The following is a 20,699-nucleotide window of genomic DNA, read 5'->3' on the forward strand; positions in this document are numbered from 1 at the left end:
CTCGACGTTCTTCGATCAAGTCCATGGATTCTAATAACAATTGTTGATTTGCATTTTGGTCGTATGTTAATCTCATGTGTGATGGTGGGTCTAAGTCAATTGGTAGCATGGCCTTAGACCCATATGCCAGAGAAAATGGTGTGTGGCCAATTGTTGTTTGGTGTGTTGTTCTATACGATCAGAGTACTTCGGGTAGTGGTTCAACCTCTGTTTACTTAGTGAAATAGTCGACAGCTACAACTGCATATTTTACATCACCTTTCCCTTTGGGTAAATACCTAATCATGTCTATTCCCGAGACTGCAAACGGCGAGGGGCTTTGCATTTGCTTTAGCTGATTGGGGGCTGCCAGAGGTATTTTGGAGAACCGTTGACATATATCACATTTTCTCACATACTCCATGGCATTCTCATTCATGGTTGGCTAGAAATACCCTTGTCGTAGTATCTTTATCGAAAGACTCTGCCCCCCAGCGTGATCACCACAAAACCCTCCATGAACTTCTCACAAAATTTCTTTGGTGATACCCTACAATAGTGGTAGTGAGTAACCTCGTCAATACAGGATTCCATCGATTTGTATAAACTGAGCAGATTTCCTCTGAAGCTCTTTGACTCATTTCTTTCAGCCGGAAATAGCCCCTGGATGAGATATTGTATGGTGGGAATCATCGAGGTATCGGTATCGCTAATGACCATGGTAGAGTCTTCTCCTTGTATGCTAGGAGTTGCTAAAGGTTCGATCGAAACAATGTTTAGTGTATCAGCGTCCTTTTCACTAACTAACATTGCTAGTGCATCAGCGTTGGAGTTCTGGTTGTGAGATACTTGCTGCAAATTATATTTTCCAAACTGTGCCAATAATTCCTTGGTTTTGTTCTAATTGGAAACCATCTTCAATCCTCGGGCCTGATTGTAACGCCTTGGTTAACCAAGTCAGTTACACTGTCTGTTTAAAATAGTGCTTAACTCGCTTAGCGAGTCATTTGGACTAAAATGTGTAATTAAAGACTAAGTCAAGGCCAGGTATTAAAAAGTTTGTTTAACAAGTGATTATTTTTCATTAAAAAATATTAAGTTTATACACGAGATCCCAAAAATCAGTTACAGACTGAAAAAAGACAAATGAAATACCAATTAGTCATCCTTAGCGGCAAAACAGGGTTCAACCCTAGTTCCTCCCAGGCTATCCCAGCCGTGGCGGTCGAGTAGGCTGCATATGTACACACTACCCCTGAAGCTCTCCAACTCATGGCTGGTCCAGCTATCCCTTTCCCTTACCTGCACCACATAGCACCCTTCAGCCAAGGCTCAGTAAGAAAACGTCACATGCACAAATGAGCAACAATATATAAACAGTAAACTCAAATCAATATATTCAATCAAGAACAATATATACGCAACAAACTCAACAATAATATTCAGCACAATCAAAAGCATAAGCCAATCTCACCCGTTAGTAAAAATAGTTAAGTGCAAACAACACTTCTGTTTATTGTATAATGTTCAGGCCCAACGCCCTTAGGCCGAGTCCTTTAGTTTTATAGCCGACCCCGACACCCTTAGGTTGACCTTTAAACATATATAATCACAAATATACATTGAACAACAAGCAATAAGAGGCAGTGTATACAAGCATGTCTATCCAGATATTCTTAGATACATATATATTCACAATAATAACATATTCATTAACAGGGGTCTAAGCCCCATACACAACCCGGGTGTAGTTTTATTACCTCAACTCTCGAGCAGCTAGCGTATGGCAGCCCCGAGCACGATCCCTATCCCTGAGCCCTAGCAGTATAACCTAGTCACAAGAAATAATGGTAATCATCAATCACTTAGATTGTTCAAAAGTTGCAACGTGTAATTCTAACCTCCGAGACCTCGAATTCTACTAAACTGGGCAGTAGAATCCTTCCCGAGCCTTTAGGTTTGAGTTCCCAAGCTTAAAACTCTTAATTGACCAATGTCCTCTATTTGAGCTGTAGCCCTCCTCAGAGGCGCGGCAGCCCCCTACAAGTCAGAGGGTATTCCTAGGCATTCCCCTTGACACGCGCTGCGACACAAACTATCTAGCGCTGCGACGCTAAGGCGATTCAGTGAACCCCCTAGGCCTCTAAGTTCGTGCGGGTCGCGGCGCTCAAGAACAGGGCCGTGACGCGGCCTTGCGTACTCAAATTTTCTTGCAAATTTAAGATTTCACAACTCCCTAACAATCACCCAAACATAATTTTAATATCATTAGACCACAAAAGTGGTCCCAACTGCTCAAAACCTAGCCCATAACTCTAACAAAATATCATCAAAATTAAAAATTCAAAACAAACTCTAAACTCAAAGAAAACTAAAATTCTTAAAAACTTGATCTTACCTCTGATTGATCCCTTTACTAGCTGCCTCTTAATCCCACTCCTAGCTGCAGCTTCGAATTCCTTAGCCAAATTCCTCCAAAAAGCCTCAAATCCCAACAAGTATCAAGAGAGGGAGAGAACCGTGAGAGAGAGAAGCAAAGGCTGCAAGTGTTGATCCTTTGAGTTTCTAGTTTCATCTAGGCTTCCTAAGGCCTTTAGGCAGATTAAGCAGTCCAAGGGTGAAGTCTATCCTTTGAAAAAAAGACCATAATGCCCCTTAGTCACAACCTTATCCTTTAATGGCCCCAAGGGAAAAATTGTCATTTTCCACATTTCCTGCTAATCCTCAAATTGTCCTATAAATTCCCAATCAACACCGACATACCAAATTAATCACCAAATGACTACCAGTTATCCGATAAATCCCGAATACTCACTAGGTTTCCCAAAATACCCCTAGGGTCACCCCGAGCTGGGTATTTGACCTCGTTGTGACTATTCTGCTAATCTGCTCACTAGGATTGCCTCGAACCATACATCTCAAAATATATCCACATAGTAATGTGGCCTCAATCATTTAACACATATAATCACATTTATACCCTCAACAGGTCAAAAATAAAAATATTCCTGTATTGACAAGAACGAGCCCACATGCATATTTAATACACATAAACATGCATATATAATCATATTATCATGTATGCCACGTAGTCACACATTTACTCAATCAATTCCACACATATATATATATATATCCTATTATGCTCTCCAAGCACCATAATTAGAGCACTTAGCTTGAATAGTGAATTCGGGACATTACACTGATATTCTGCTAGTATTTGATTTACCACTAGCTGTGAATCACTAAAGACCTCCAGTGATCGTGCATTGACGTATTTTTCCAACCTTAATCCTACGAGTAGTGCTTCGTATTTTGCTTCATTGTTTGAAGCAGTGAAGCCAAATATAAGTGCACAATGGGAGTAGTGTCCCTCTGGTTTAACAAGAATCAAACCGGCTTCGGAGTAGTGTTCGTTAGAGGAACCATCAACGAACAGCTTCCATATTGGGAATTCTTATTTTTTTTTCTCATGTGCTATGGCTGTTGGCTCGGTTATTAAGAGTTCAATAAACTTTACTACAAAATCCTTCAATGCCTGCCCTTTCATAGCTGCTCGAGGCTAATAGGTAATCTTGAACTGCCCTAATTCCACGACCCATTTATGTAGTCGACCAACAACTTCTGATTTTTCCAATACTTGTCAGAAAGGCTGGTCAGTGAGTACTATTATTGGATGAGCTTGAAAATAGAGTCGTAGTTTCCGTGATGCCATAACTTGGAAATAAACAAATTTCTCGATGGTAGGATATCTTGATTTTTCTCTTATCAGCCATTTACTTATATAATACACCACACTCTAGATTTTATTTTCTTCTCTAATCAAGACCGTGCTACCACCATAGTTTGCGACTGCTAGATAGATGTACAAAGTTTCCCCTTCGATTGGCTTGGAAAAAATGGGAGGTTGAGCCATATGCTAATTGATAGCGTGGAAAGCTTGCTAGCATTCTTCTTTCCATTTGAAGAATTTGCTACCTCTCAATAGATTAAAAAATGGGGCACACTTGTCTGTAGTTTTTGAGATAAATCTGCCAAGCGCAGACATCCTTCCAGTCAAACATTGAACATCTTTAATCTTGGCGGGTGATTTCATTTTTATCAGGGCTTGGATTTTTTCAGGGTTATCCTCTATACCTCCTGACTTTACTATAATTCCTAGGAATTTTCAAGATCCTATCCCAAAAGAACATTTAAGAGAGTTAAGCTTCATTTGATGTTTTTTCAAGATGTTGAAGCATTCTTTGAATTGACTAGCATGTCATCGACATATTTACATGTCCACCAACTATCTTTGACTTGACCAGCATGTCGTCGATGTATACCTCTACATTTTTGCTGATCTGGTCTTTGAACATATGGTTCACAAGCTGTTGGTAAGTCGCTCCAGCATTTTTTAGATTGAATGACATTATCTTGTAGCAGTACAATCCGATGTCGGTCCAAATGTTGGTGTGTTCCTCGTCTGGTGGATGCATGCTTATCTGGTTGTATCTAGAATATGCATCCATGAAAGATAGTCTCTCATGCTCTGAGGTAGCATCACCAGCTTGTCGATTCTCGGTAGTGGAAAACAATCATTTGGGCATGCTTTATTTAGGTTTGTAAAATCTATGCAAGTTCACCATTTACCATTTTGTTTGGGGAATAGTATGGGATTGGAGACCCATGATCAATAAAATGCTACCCAAATAAATGAATTTTCTCTAAGCTTCTCAACTTTAATGCTCTCGACCTATCTTTATAGAGCAACCTTCTTTTCTACTGCACCGAAGGATAGTTTTTGTCTATGTTCAAGACATGGCTGATTAATGTTGGGTCAATTCCAATCACGTCTTTGTGCGACCAGGCAAAAACTTCCTGGTTTCTTCTAAAAAAATCCTCCAGTTCTTTCCTTATTGTTGTTTCTAAGTTTTACATACTTTTACAACTCTGGTTTTAAGTTTTTCTTCTAACTAGATCTCCTCGAGATCCTCCACATGTATAACTTCTTCCACAAAATCCCCAATGCAAGGATCTATATCCTTGTCCTTACTTTGGGAAACACCTTATTTGGTGACTTGATCACCTGATGGGGAATTTAGATTGTTAACAACTCCTTCCAACCTATTCTTTTGTCCCCTACGACTGTTCGAGGAAATCAGGCTTGTGCTCTCCCCACTCTTCTTTGCCTTTGTAATTGAAGAGTTATAGCACTCTCTGGCCTCCTTTTTGTTACCAAAAATATATCCTATTCCAGAGTCAGTTGGGATTTTTATGGCCAGATGCCAAATGGATGTTACTGCTTGCAATTCTACCAAGATAGACCTTCCAATTACAACATTATATATAGAAGAACAATAAACTACTATAAAAGTAGCAAATATTGTCCCGTTCGCTGGTACAGAACTTGCTATTACAAGAAGCCTGATCAACCCTGTTGGTGCAAACCCTTCTTAAAAAAAAACCATAAATGTTTTGGATGCATGGTTCTAAATCTTGTACATAAAACTTCATTCTTTCTAGGGATGACTTATATAATATATTCACCGACACTACTACAAAACTGTACTTAGATGACACACATGAGACGATGGTTTTAGTAGACCTGTCTTCTTATATTAAAAATAAACATATGACGACTGACTCTCTAGAACCGTCATGCCATGCACAACAAAACTTACATTAGACAACAGTTCTTAGAAGAATGTCGTCACATATTTATTTTTAACACAATTAGACAGTTCTACTTAGACTGTTGTCTTATGTGCGTCGTCTTATTATTATTATTATTTAAGGCTTATTGAGATTTTTTCCTCCGAACTATTACCGATCCAAATCGTGCCCCCCGAATTTTTGAACTGGTTAAAAATTCCCCCTTAATTATTCACGTTATTGAAAATGTGGGACTTCCTTCCGATTTCGCTAATGGAATGGTGATGTGGTAGTTTGGTGGCCGATGTGGTATTGCCACGTCAATGCTTCATTTATAATATAAATAATAAATAGTATTCTTGCCCCCGAACTATTACCATTACTAAATTGTGCCCCCTGATTTTTAAAAATTTACAATTAAACAATCTTTTGAATATTAAAAAAAATGAAAAAATCATTAAAATTAAAAAAAAAATTAATGGTGACAAAAAATTGGCTTGGGTGTTGGGCATGCGTCAGAATGAGAGTAGTGACATCGTCGACAGACTGGACTCATGCGGGTCCCTTGCGACATTCAACTTTGGTGTCGTCTATGTCGCTTTAAGTTTTTATTTTGTATGATTTAATTTAAAAAAAATGATTTTTTAGTTTAATGTTTTTAATATTTTCTTTTAAATATTCAAAATATTGTTTTAATTTTAAATTTTAGAATTTGATGGGCATAATTTGGTAACTGTAATAGTTTGGGGGGTAAAAGCCTATCTATTTTTTAAATTATACAAGTAGCAATCTACATCAGCACTCCAGTATCGTCATATCACTATTCTGTTAGCAAAATTGGACGGAAGTCCCTCATTTCAATAACATGAATAGTTCAGGGGGAATTTTTAACAGGCCAAAAAATTCAGGAGGCACGATTTGGTAGTCGTAATAGTCCGGAAAAAAAATCCTAATAAGCCTTTTTTTAAAAGAGTATTAATATATTTAATATTATTGGATCACATATATATTTTAATATTTATAAAAAATATTGTCTAGACATATCTATTAATACTTTAATTAGTTGTTAAATTTTTATATATAATATTATACTTTTAATTAATTATATTATATTAATAATACTTAAAACTTAAATCAAATAAAATCATGCATATGTCTAATATTAAGATATATTACTCATGCATATGTTTCTTTTTTTTTTAAACTAAAAATAATTTATATAAAAAGAAAATTTAATCCACTTGTAAAAAAAAGATTATTCCTTACAAAAGAAAAAAAATATTTGCATGTTTAATATGTGATATAATTTTTTTTTTTAAAAGTAATGAGTCATATACACAAAATTAATAAAACAAAATAATAGGAGACTCACTCAAAATAGCCCTCAATCAAAAATAGCCAGACTATTCTGGCGCTTACCTGCTTACCTGTCAAACTTAACCAATTACAACACCACACGTGTTGTCTCGTTTTCCTTCCCCAGCATCGTTAACACAAAACAAAGAAACAATAATATGACAAGGCCCTCTTTAAAATTCTGGTGACCCAGTTTGCCCTTTTCAGCTCCAATATTGTTCCCAGAAGAACTCAGGCCACCAAAACCACTATTTTGGAAGAATTTTGTATTAGCCAAGGTATTTTTCTTGTTTTTATTTACTTTGCAAGTATTATAATCTTTAATTGCAGTCGTGTAGTTTTTTATTATGATTTTGACTCTTCAATGTTGTGTTGTTAATTTTCTTTTCTTTCGTTTTATGTCTTTTATAATGGAAGATATTTTGGTCCATTCAATCCCAAATACATATATAATTATTGATGATTTAGAAAGATATACGGTAGTTCATTTGTATCACTTTCTCTTTTACTCATTTTGTCACGCGCACAGATATTGTGTTCTTTTCCCCTTCTTTAGGAAGAAATGAAATGTACATCAACAAGATGATCTTTAAATAAACAAAGATGATTAGAATTGTCATCATGGGCTTTTCACTTCTCTTTGGGAAGTTGACTAATACTAAAGAACTTTGGTAAAAACTGTTAGACCTTAATATTGATAATGCTCGACTTTAGGGTATCCGAATTTTTATTATCATTTTATTTGTTTGAATAATTTGAATTACTTGATTCCAAGTTTTTTATTTTTGTTCAATCATAATAATTAGTTTTGGGATTGCTATGTTGAAAATGATGATTGCATATGCTAATTAAGACTGGTTTGTTGTGGTGTTAGAAAATGGTGATTCTTGCCTCTGCACAAACTGGTAGGATGAATACTTTGAATTTGATTCAAGAATGTTATCGACTAAGATATTATCTTTAGACTTATTGCATTCTTTAGTTGTGATTCTCCATTGAATACAAGATATTTACTCAGGGTGCTTATGCCACCTTTGTTCTTCTTTGTTTTTACTTGAACAGTGACGATCCTTCCTAAGAAAAGCTATGGAATACTAGTGAACAGAGGTTGGGCTGGCATTATCTCGCTGTTGCTTACAACCATTATATCTCTCACCTTGTTATGGTAAATTCTGAGAGTTGATTTTATGTGTTCGTTACTGTATAATTGTCGACAAGGAACATTCTTAAATTTCATTTTGGTTTATCTTTTTTAATCTAAGCAGTACCTGAATGTTTGCGTTTCATCAGATATAAGGGGCAAAATATAAAACTAGGTACAAATGGCTCTAGATACTTATGGTGCTGATTCACCTCGGTGACGATCTGGTCTCCTGCGAGATCAGGTCCAGCTTGTAAAAAAGGACACTGATCGTTATGAGATTGTGCCAATCCAAGATACACTATCCTTTGAGAAGGGTTTCTTTATAGTGATTTGTGCTTGTCAGTTGTTGGCTCAAAAGAATGACGGGATAACATTAGTTGGAGTAGCAGGCCCCTCTGGAGCTGGGAAGACTGTTTTTACTGAGAAGGTTCTGCACTTTATGCCCAGCATTGCTGTCATTACAATGGACAACTACAATGATGCTAGTCGTATAATTGATGGCAACTTTGATGGTAAAATCTCATATTTTTTTTTGTAGGGAAATATGAATTAGAAAGGTCCTCTAACTAACTCTTAAATTTTCTTGGTATGCCAGCCTTTTAAATCTTCCTTCCATCCTTTTAGCCTTCTGAACACCATTATGATGATGATTATGACTAGATGATGTTAAAGCTCCTTTACTGGCTCTATGAGTCCTTTATTCTCACGGAGTCACCTAGCATTAACTATACATTGGTATATATGGAGTTTACAACAAAGATTACCCAACACAACTACAGAGACTCAATGGAGAGTATGATTTAAAGACTACGATACTTTACTGTCAATGTTTTGCATATGTATATAGTAGGAGACCGAGCTAAATTGTCAGTTCTAGTTAATATGTGGAGTTCCATGTTAAAGGTTGTATCACTTTCTGCTATACTCAGCATGTAAGTCTACCATTAAGTTCCAGTTATCATTATTAATATGTTTTCTTTACTTCTGATGGTAATTGTGCTTGCATCTTCTGCCCATATTTGTTCTCTTCCTTGGTTATAATTGAAAATGTATTTTTTTTCCTGCTCTGCGGTCAATCTCTTGTATTGTTGTTAGCTATTGTCATTTCAATCACTCATTTCTTATAAGAATGTTAATGGCAGAGTTCTAATTAAGTTAATGTTTTCCAATAGATCCACGCCTTACCGATTATGACACGTTGCTTGAAAATATACATGGTTTACGAGCAGGGAATCCTGTGCAGGTTCCAATATATGATTTCAAGACTAGCTCTCGCACAGGTTACAGGTAATGTGTCACTGGCACTTTTTCTGTAAGATGTCAAAATTATTTTATTAAAGGGGAAATTAGGAGGAGCATGAAGTGCATTTACCTTATTTGGTCAAAATAAATTTCAAGGGATCCTATAGATTTTGTATTTTGTAATGCAATTTATCATATGGAGTTTATTATGATTCATAGAGTGGGTGATTTCATCATGTCCTTTCTTTATGCAAACATTTTGGTCAGTTCACAAGCTCTTCTGTCTACCCCTACTACTTTAATATATATTTAACTTTTATGCTTCTATCAGGACAGTTGAAGTCCCTAGCTCACGTATTGTGATAATAGAGGGCATATATGCCTTAAGTGAAAAATTGCGCCGATTCCTAGATCTTCGTGTATCTGTCACTGGTGGAGTTCACTTTGATCTTGTGAAACGGGTTTTACGAGACATTCAACGTGCAGGCCAAGAGCCTGAAGAAATTATCCATCAAATCTCTGAAACGGTTCTCCCTTTTAAGCTCCGTTGTGTGATTTCAGGACTCTTAGTTACTTCTTTGGCATATTACTTAAGGTAATTTGTTAATGTTATTCTTGTTGAAATTGGCAGGTTTATCCTATGTACAAGGCATTTATTGAGCCAGATCTGCAAACAGCACATATAAAGATCATCAACAAATTTAATCCCTTCACTGGTTTTTAGAATCCCACTTATATTTTAAAGGTTATTCTACATTTGTCCTTGTCCAGGTCATTTATCATTTTCCTTTAAGTCTCCATGTATCCATGTTAAATGTAAACATAGTATATTTTTCTAATTGAATCTCTGAATGATTCCTCTATTTGCAGTCAACTAAGGTTGTAACTATTGATGAAATCAAGGCTGTTATTTCTGTGGATCACAAGGAAACTACAGAGGAAACTTATGACATTTTTCTTCTTCCTCCTGGTGAAGATCCTGAAGCATGTCAGTCTTATCTGAGGATGAGGAACAGAGATGGAAAATACAATCTCATGTTTGAGGTGAACCATTGTAGAATAAACTATCATTTAACTTGTATCTAGCTTTATCTTTAGTGCTGGTTACGTACTACATTATATCCAAGGTTTTAGATCCATGTTTTTACTTGAAATGTGGCTACTTCACCATCCACAATTCATTCCTGATGATGTGTTTTTTTGTTGCTTGCTGCTGATTTGATTCCTGATTTTTTTGTACATGACTACTTGTTCTTCCTTTCTAACCATTATTTCTGGTGATATAATTTCTCTAGAGTTGAAAGTGGGCCAACATTTCACTTGTTCTGTTCTTAGTTCTAATACATATGTTCAAGTATCTTTAGTTTCTTAAGAAAGTCTGTCCATGTCAATGTTAAGTTGGCTTAGTACCAGTGAGTTCATTATGTCATGCAGAAGCTCCGTACTTAAATACATCAGGCTATCTATTGGTTTATTATATTATTATTGTTTCTCTCAAATATTGTAGGGTTAGGCAAGGAGCCATTATGAAAAAATACATATGTATATTATTATTGTTCACTTTTTCTCCTTTCAATACATTTCTCTTCTTCAAGTAATGAAACTAATCTTTTGTACTTATCCTTATTAATGGTCTTTCTGCCTATTATTTTCTTTGTTAGAAAACTAGCAGGGAGTGTATGTTTAGGCTAAATATGAAAAGCTCATATTCATTTTTCTTTTCTTTTGGTGGAGAGAATGGAATTGAAGTTTCTTAAGAAACGCAAGCTACTTTCAAAATTGAATGTTATGTATGATATTTTGATATGTGACTTGCTACAAGATAGGATTTGTTTATCAAGGAGATTTATGAATAACCTTTAGAGAGAAGTTCAGATAACAGAAGGATTTCTGACCTGTTAACCTTTCTTCTTTCTCTCTAATCAGGAATGGGTTACAGATAGTCCATTCATAATTTCTCCTCGAATAACTTTTGAAGTTAGTGTGCGCCTTCTCGGAGGACTGATGGCATTGGGATATACAATTGCTAGCATCCTGAAAAGAAGCAACCATATCTTTTGTGACGATAGAGTTTGTGTTAAAACTGATTGGTTGGAGCAACTTAATCGTCAATATGTTCAGGTATTATACTAGTTTTAGCATTCACGTGCTTGCAATCAGATTTTGATTTTAAATCTTTCATTTATAGTTGCATCTTCAATATTATTTTACCTTGAGGAATATTATTGGACATTTAGATGAAATTATTCATTTTAACTTGGCATTATTATATGCCTTTCTGATTGAAAAAAATTTAGACTTCAGAAGCATGCCATATATGTACTTGTTACCATTTGTTTAACTTTTCCTTTGTATGATAGCATAACAAAACACTTTTAGTACTTAGGCCATTGTAGAAGTAGAACTGTTAATTAGGCAATTATAATTGTTGGTACTTGTTATCACTTTCTCTTCTTTTCTGGAAGAGAAATTATTCTCACATGATTTTGACATATTAATGCAAGTGCTTCAAACTTCGTAAGGTTCTATTTTCAGACTTTCTGGAGTATTCTAATGTGATATCGACCTCTCTCCTAAGATACATCCTGGCCAACATGGAAGTTTATTTATTTAGTTTTTTCTTTTTCTTTTTTCATGGAATTACGCCAGAGACTAGAGTGTTTACTCTATAACTCTTATGGACTTGCTTGGGCAGTTCACTGCTTTGTTAGGCAATTATGCTAGAAAATATAGAAATGAATTATCCATGTCAAAGTCTTATTATTAGGTGAATTTTAAGAAGCATGGCACTAACTTCTAGAATGGATATGAAGGTGCAAGGGAAAGATCGGCTATACGTTAAATTTGTTGCAGAGCAGCTGGGCCTGGATGGTTCATATGTTCCTCGTACTTATATTGAACAGATTCAGCTGGAGAAACTTGTAAATGATGTTATGGTATGACTCTTATTGGCAACGATGCACTCTACAGCTTCTGGATGAGTGAGTGGTACTAACATGCTTAATCTACAGGCACTGCCAGATGATTTAAAGACAAAACTCAGCATAGATGATGATTTTGCTGCAAGCCCTAAAGAAGCTCTTTCCCGAGCATCAGCAGATAGAAGAATGAAGCATCTCGGCCGGTACTCTCAATTTTTCTACAATTTGATATATTTTCCATCTAAACTGGGAGAAAATAAGAAATGGAAAAGAAAATATATGAATAAGTGTGGAAATTGAATAAATGACCAAGAAGCCAAAGAAAAAGGGTTTCATTCATCATAAATACTAAACTAGCACTGGTCATTTTTTAAAAACCTCGGTACAAGAATCCAAAACTATAACCATTTCAGTTAGTGAGAGCTTGCAACAGTTTTTATGGGTACATCCCCTGGTTGGAGACACTATTATTAGCTCTGTCTGATCCAAATGATTGTTCTATTAGACTGAATTGTTATGTAATGTCTTAACTAAAGTGTTATTTACACATGAAGTTCTTAAAAAATTAAGGGCTTTTAGCAGTGTAATTCAATAATTTGTGAAATTACTGAAAATGTGGGGTGGTGATTTATCCCTCAATGTGTATCTTTGTTTTGGCAGAGGTGTGTCACAATCATATTCAAATCAGAGAGACAAGACTATGGCCAAGCTAACTAAACTGGCTGTTAACCACAGAAGGTTTGATGGAAGGGCCCCAGATTCACCTGCACCACTTTCAAACCAGGTAAATGGTTTTTGCCTCTATATAATCAGAGCGATAAATTATGTTGTTTATTCGGAAAATGAAAAGGGAAATAAACAATCATAGAGTCCTTAAGATTTTTTTTTTATTTAGGTTAACAAGAAACTGAATTGTGTAGTGGGCATAGGAAATCATCTGAATTGACTCTTAACTTACTATGAAAAGAATAATCCATATAATGTATATCAAATATTAAAGATCAAAAGTGGGTTGACTTCCTAATGATAATGGAATGAAACGTGAATGTAGGCTGTGTGGCTTTGCTTTTCATCCATCAATATTTTTTTTAATTTTTGGTCTCAGGGAATTATAACTCAGCATTCTGAACAAATTTCTACTCTAAACGAAAGGATGGATGAATTTACATCTCGCATTGAAGAATTGAACTCCAAATTCTCTGTCCGGAAAGTCTCAGCCAGCCAACAAAACTTGGCTATGTAGGCTGAAACCTGCAATGGTTCGGGACCCACTTCTCTTTTTGTCACCGGATTAAGTAATGGTTCTTTGACTGGTTTGCTGCTGCCCAATTCTTTATCTTCTTCTCAATTGGCTAAGGAGTCCCCACTGATGGAAGAGGTGATGAGTTTGGCTGCTGTTTTATAATTTGGCAAGATAACAATAATCAAGCTTAGTTTTTAATTTCTGACTTAGTTTTTATTTTGTGTTTTGTAGTGTGGTGGAAAGAATACATATACACTTGGTGAAATTAATGAAACTCGAAATGAATGGGCAGCCAAGCTTCTTGAGCGGATGAGTCATAGTTAGAGTAACTTTTGAAATCAGAATTAAAAAATATACTAATTGTAGTATCTAGTTAGTACTTACATAGTTATTCCTAGTGTATATTTTGATATTGTAATTTTAGATTTGGAACATACTGAGTTCTATTGATTTTGTCTGCCTATTGATTATGTCTGAACTATGTTGTAATTACACAGGAAATTATGAATGAATATAGTGGTTGAAAATAAAGAAATGAAAAAATTCTCATATTCTACATGGGACGTCGGTCTCCATGAACTTGTCGTCTTATGTATTGCAGGGGACGATGCTTGCACATAAATTGTCATCTCATGTACCGCAGGAAGATGACGCTTTAGTAGGAACTGCCGTCTTATTTATTACAGTAGATGACGCTTGCACAGAAATTGTCGTCTCATGTACCACAAGAGACAACGTTTGTATAAGACCCATCATCTCATCGACAGGAGATGACACTTTTATTTCAACTGTAGTTTTATGCTTTACATGGCATGACATTGCATGGGACGACGGTATTAGAACCGACGTATGAGAGTCCATACGACGGTTTAAAACCATCGTCCCATGTCAATTTTGTAGTAGTGCGAACTTCTTGTATCAACCAACAATCTCTTCACCATCATGTTGGCTATCTGAACATCTATGACCAGGGGGTCTGTGTTGGGAAATAAAAAATGCTATGAAACTAGCTCGGAGAAAATTATACATTCTTCCTCTAATCAAGCTTTTTTGGGAGTTTGCTTCTTGACTATTAGCATTTCAATATCTTGATCGTGGCGTAGGTTCCTGGCATATATCTCATCCTTTATCTAGCTTCATTCATTCGTACCATGTCCATAATTATTATGGAAGCGAAAAAACTTAGTTGTGTCTCTCTTAGAGATGTATGATGGGCATGATACACCTTAGCTTGACTGTCCACTGACGCTGTGTAGTTGGTAAATCTTGGCCCATATTTATTCTGCTTATGGCGCTTGTTGTCAGATGTAGCAGAATCATTGCTTGCCCATTTTCCCCTATTCTTGCCATTGTTTTTATTACCATTATTGTTGGGTTTTCCATAACCACTAACAATTTCGGTCAGCTCTACTTTTTTACCCTATTTCATTTTTGGAGCCTTTCCTTCATTTGCGATTGCCTCTTCTAACTTGATATACATATCAGCTCAGTCTAAAATCTCTTGGGTAGATTTAACTCCATTCTCTTGCAGGCTACTCCATTGTGGGACTATCTTTCCACTCCTGCTGTTATGGTCATCATCTTCCCTTCGTCTCCCAAAATTTTGGCCCGAGCAGCTGCTCTGATAAATCTTTGAATGTAATTCTTTAAAGGCTCACCTTGTTTTTGTGTTATGTTCACCAGTTGATTAGTTTCCATGGGATGTATGCAACCAGCATAGAATTTTCGATCTCCTAGAGGTAATGCTTGCCGGCTGAAATTTGAAGTGCCACTCCTCATCAACATTCGATAGAGTTGCTGGAATGATTCAGCATCGTGCATCCTCGGATATCTTTTGAATATCCATTTGTATCTCAAAATTATTAACATGAGATACCAAGTCTTCCATTCTAGTGTAACTAGGCAGAACATACATTTTGAACAGACATTCGAAGTTTTATTCCCAACTAGCTTTTGTACAACCTGGTTCAGCGCATCAATTTGAGCTTGAATAGCGGCTGGAAGTTAGGAGCAAGTGTAGCAGGTGGAATGTGTTCATCATGTTGTACTCTTTGATCATTTATAACATTCATCAGATCTTCTTCTCTACTCCTTTGCTCTGACCTTCCTAAATGATCAAACACATTAGGTGCCTTGGTTGCCCCCCAACAATTTGGCTTGCTGGTCGGTTATTTATGGGAGGAGGCATTTTCTGTCTATGCCTTTACCCATCTGGTTAACCATCATTCCTTCGTTGATTCCAATAGTATTAAGATTCTCCCTTATTATAGCCATGTCTGTCCCTAAACTGTGACCGATGGGTACGTGATTGACTATACATATAATCGCCTTCCCTCAGACAAAAACCTTCACAAGAAAGAGGTGGTGGCTTTTGGGGCCTGTGCTAGTAGCTAGGTCTAAGAGCATTATTTTGTGGTGGGGGACCTTTGATCGTAGAGCCAAATTCGGGCTGCCACCTATTTCTGGAAGGGACGTTTCCTAGCCCTCGTCCAAGGAGAACCTGTTCATCAGTCACTAGGCGTCTTGGACTCTGGGAACACTGCTCGCCCCTGTTTTGTCTTGGAATTTGTTCGATTCTTGGAGCAAATCATGGAAGCTGGAGCTGCTCATTGGGTCCACCATAATTCTGTGGCTGTCATATGGCTGAGCAGCTCATGGTCATTCCAGATGAGGTTGGTTTTGAGGAGGTGGGGGATTTTTCTCAGGTTGTGGAGGATTTTGGGCTGGCTGATATCCCCGAGCCAGCTGAATGGAAGCCTCCAAGCCAGCAGTAGCAGCTCTCTGACGGCGGTCCATTTATTCTTGTATGGCATTTAGCTCTTGTATTTGCCTGTCAATCCCCATTTGTTGCAAAATCATTGTCTCAGCCACATTTTCTTGATTAGCCTTTATAGTTGCAAACTTATCTTGTAACATTCTCATGGCTGCTCGCATGGTTTCAACATCTTCCTCCTTGATATCTTCCTCTAATTCTACCTATGGTTCCTCTTCAGTGACTCCTGGAGGAGGTGGGGATTCTGAGGATTCTCAGTCATCTAACCATCTTGTTGACCTTGAGTCTTCTTGGATTGAGGAGCCATGGTTTCTTAGTAAGCTTTTGACTGTTGATTTTCTTGAGTTCAACTCTCAATGAAAGCACCAAAATGTTTACCCACGATTTGGCCAACGACACCGAGTCAATAAAACAATATAAAATGAACTGAACTTGAAAATAAATAACGACACCAAGAGTTTTATAGTTGTTTGACCCCGGATTGGTAATGACCTACATCCACTTTAGTACCTTTATTAATGTAGAATTCTTAAAACCCTCGATCAGATGAATTGGATCAACTGAGTTTCGTGAGCCTGAGAGAGTACAAAAAACGTGTATAAAAGCACCCAGAACTTTGAATTCTCCCAAAGTATTAGAATTAAAGTGTAAGAAATAATGATTCACTATGACCTCTATTTATAGGCATAGGAATGTACATAAATGGGTCGTGGGCCTTAAATGATTTACATAATAAATGATAATAAACTAATGCAAGTTATCTGAATATTACATATATATATTTCCTTAAAAAATTCCGAGCATTCTTTGCGTACTATCCGACCAGCTAATGGTCGACCAAGAAACGAATGCTCTAGTCTGGTTGAAGGTCGACCAAGTATTCTTTAACTACGCTGCCATGTGACTGACACGTGTCATATTCTTGCACCACATCATCATGCTAATTTTTAGGGAAACACCAATCATATTGTATCGTAACATAATCATATCATAATATATCATATCATAGCGTAACATAACCCAATCATAACATGCATTACCTCTATCGTTCAGATCCTTTACCTTTACCAATGTTGTTGTGACCCTTTAATTGTAGAAACAGTCTTTTTTATAATTAAATGTCTTTTATAATTAATTAGATTCATAAGTTATTAACAAACTAGTAATTAATTTAAAATTAATTGATTAGTTTAATAAAACACATTATTTCTAAAATTGTAAGTGGGAGAAGGTGAACATCTCAATGTGACCTAGGTCTCCATTATTAGGGCCTCAAGGCGGCTTTGTTTCCGTCCCCCTAAGGAAGGTTTCTAGACATTTTACTATCAAGGTTTGCTTCTTACGAAGATAGGAATGAGTGATGTATTTTAGGCTTGACAGACCCTAAGGTGACACTCTCTAATTTAAGTCATGAATTCTGAAATAATGGGTCACACTTACAAAGATACAATTAAGCTTTTGCAGTGGATACTTGCATCTTGTCCAAACCAACGGTACTTTATTTTTAAAAGAGAAAATAAATAGTTATTTTGAGTTTTAAATAATAAAGATAAGATTGTCGTATGAGCTATCTTAATTTAACTGTACCGACCCTAAGGCGACACTTTACTTGTTGGGTAGTTTTATCATGGAAAAGTAAACGTTTATTAATGTTTTTTAATTATTGCATTCATACATCATATTTACTTTCCGAATAATTGATATTTTTCAAATAGTAATATTATTGTATTTTATTTCTTTCCGTTAAAATGTCTGAAAATGACTGCAATAAAGTAATTGAACTTAATGATGAAAATATAGTATTCTAGAGACATGATATGGATATATTATTGCTAAGAGAGAACTTGATGGAGGCTGTTAAAATACTACAAATTCAAGAACCACCAATAGAAGCTTCACTGAATGATTAGTTTGAGTATGCCAAGTGGTTGAGGATAAATCGTATGGTAAGGTATTATTTACTTCAATCAGTAAAGATAGAGACCAAAAATACTCTACAAAACCTTAAATCTGCATATGATATATGGGAGGCCATCCATGCTACATATGGACACATATATGATAAATGGTTTTATGAGAATGAAATCCTATCGGCAAGCATGAAATAATCGCTAAAATTATGATGAAAAATAAAGGTAAATATGATTTATTCATTCTTATAACTAAGTGGAAAAATATATGTCATCCTGAATTTTACACTAAGGGTCCACTAACAATGTTTTATTTTTCTATGTAGATAATTGAATCTTACGATTCAAAGAAGGCTACTGATGATGTTCATGAAGTAAAAGAGAAAGAAAGTGTCTAGTTCAAGAAAGTGTTAAAGAAAGTCTTTTTATTTTAAAATTATTTTGTTATTATTAAAAGAAAACTTTATTGTTATTTGAACAATGTCTTAGTTTGTTTCTTTTAGTATTTTTAATTTTATTTAATGTATTAACTTTAAAATATTTTATTTATAATTTGATTATTCTAAATTTTTCTTTTGACATGCAATTGAATATTCAGACTTTTCAAACGCTTTCATGAAAATTGAACAAACTCTTAATAACTCAGAATTATTTAAAGTAACAAAACTGCAAGGAAACAAAAGACAAAAAGTTTCAAATGAAGATGACACATATCTTTGGCATCATAGACTTAGTCATGTAGGTCTAGACAGGATAAACCAATTAACAAAATATGGACCTTTGAGAGAACTAAGAGTTATAACTCTTCTAGTTTGTGAATCTTGTCTAGAAGGAAAAATGACCAAATGTCCTTTCTCAGGGAAAGGCAATATAGTTAAAGAACCTTTGGAGCTTGTACACAGCGATGTCTGTGGTCCAATCAATGTACAAGCAAGAGGTGGGTATGAGTACTTTGTAACTTTTATTGACGATTACTCAAGATATGGTCATATTTACTTAATGCTTAGGCAATCTGAAACCTTTGGTAAGTTTAAAGAATTCAATGCAGAGGCTGAGAAAAAATTAGGTAAGACTCTTAAAACTCTTCGATTTGATCGAGGTGGAGAATATTTGGATTTATAATTCAAAGATTTCTTGCTAAAGCATGGTATTCTATCCTAACTCATAGCAGCAGGAACACTACAACAAAATGGTGTTTCTGAAAGAAGAAACAAGACCTTGTTAGACGTGGTCAGGTCTATGTAAAGCAACTCTTCACTTCCTCTCTCATTCTGGGGATATGCACTTCAAACGCTAACTTACATTTTGAATGTAGTTCCATCTAAGACCATAAGTAAGACGCCACTAGAACCGTGTAATGGCAACAAAACTAGTTTGCACCATTTCTGCATTTGGGGTTGTCGTGCTCATGTTCTTAGACCTAAATGAGGGAAACTTGATTCAATGTCTGAAGTGTGAATTTTTGTGGGCTACGCTCCAGAAACAAGAGGCAGTTATTTCTATGAACATGAGGCACATGTCCTTGTTTCTGATACAGAAAAGGATGATCCATTAACCTTTAAAGAGGCAATGGATGATCCTGAAAATGAGAAATGGCAAGAAGCCTCTGTTTGGGAACTTGTAGATCTACCTGAAGATGTCAGGCCCATTGGGTGCAAATGGATATACAAGAAGAAAAGAGGAGTAGATGACAAAGTGAAGACTTTCAAAGCAATGCTAGTAGCCAAAGGATACACTTAGAGAGAAGGTGTTGATTATGAAGAAACATTTTCTCCTGTGGCCATGCTTAAATTCATTTGCATCCTCTTATCCATAGTTGCCACCTATGACTATGAGAAATGGAAAATGGATGTCAAGACAACTTTTCTGAATGACTATCTTGATGAAAATATCTATATGTTACAACCAAAAGGGTTCATCAAGAATGGGGAAGATCAAAAGGTATGTAAGTTGGTGAAATCCATTTATGGATTAAAGCAAGCATCTAGATCTTGGAATATCACCTTTGATGAAACAATTAAAACATATGGCTTCGAACAGAATGTCGACGAAGCATGTGTGCACAATTACATCAAAGGAAAAGTACTGGTTTTTGTAACGTCCCAAATTACATAATAAGGCTTAGGGCCTTAATTTGGGGGTCAGGATGGAAAATTATGGAAATTACGTGATTTAGTTATGAAATATATGTTTATGTGATATATATGTGCATCATTATATGATTACATGAGTTAAATTATAATATGACTAGATATGCATGTTTAGGTGAATTAAATATGCATGTTGGCTAGTTTCTTCTCAGAAAGGAGATTTTCGTAGTTTGGTCCGTTACAGGTATATTTGGAATATATGTGCATATATGTGTGAGACCAAATTATTATGTGGATATATTTTGGATACTCGACACGAGGCGATCCTAGGGAGCAAGTTAGTGGGAAAGTCACAACGGGACCAATACCCAACTCGGGGTGAGTCACGGGGTATTTTGGGTATTTAG

General features: G+C 35.9%; 1 pseudogene; it reads left to right on the plus strand.

Annotated features, from left to right (window-relative positions):
- The first annotated feature begins 7,095 nt into the window (after positions 1-7,095).
- Positions 7,096-13,969, plus strand: LOC133800450 (inorganic pyrophosphatase TTM1-like; annotated as a pseudogene).
- The last annotated feature ends 6,730 nt before the right edge of the window (positions 13,970-20,699 follow it).

This window comes from Humulus lupulus, chromosome 9 (genome assembly GCF_963169125.1).
Source record: "Humulus lupulus chromosome 9, drHumLupu1.1, whole genome shotgun sequence".
NCBI classification, from domain to species: Eukaryota; Viridiplantae; Streptophyta; class Magnoliopsida; order Rosales; family Cannabaceae; genus Humulus; species Humulus lupulus.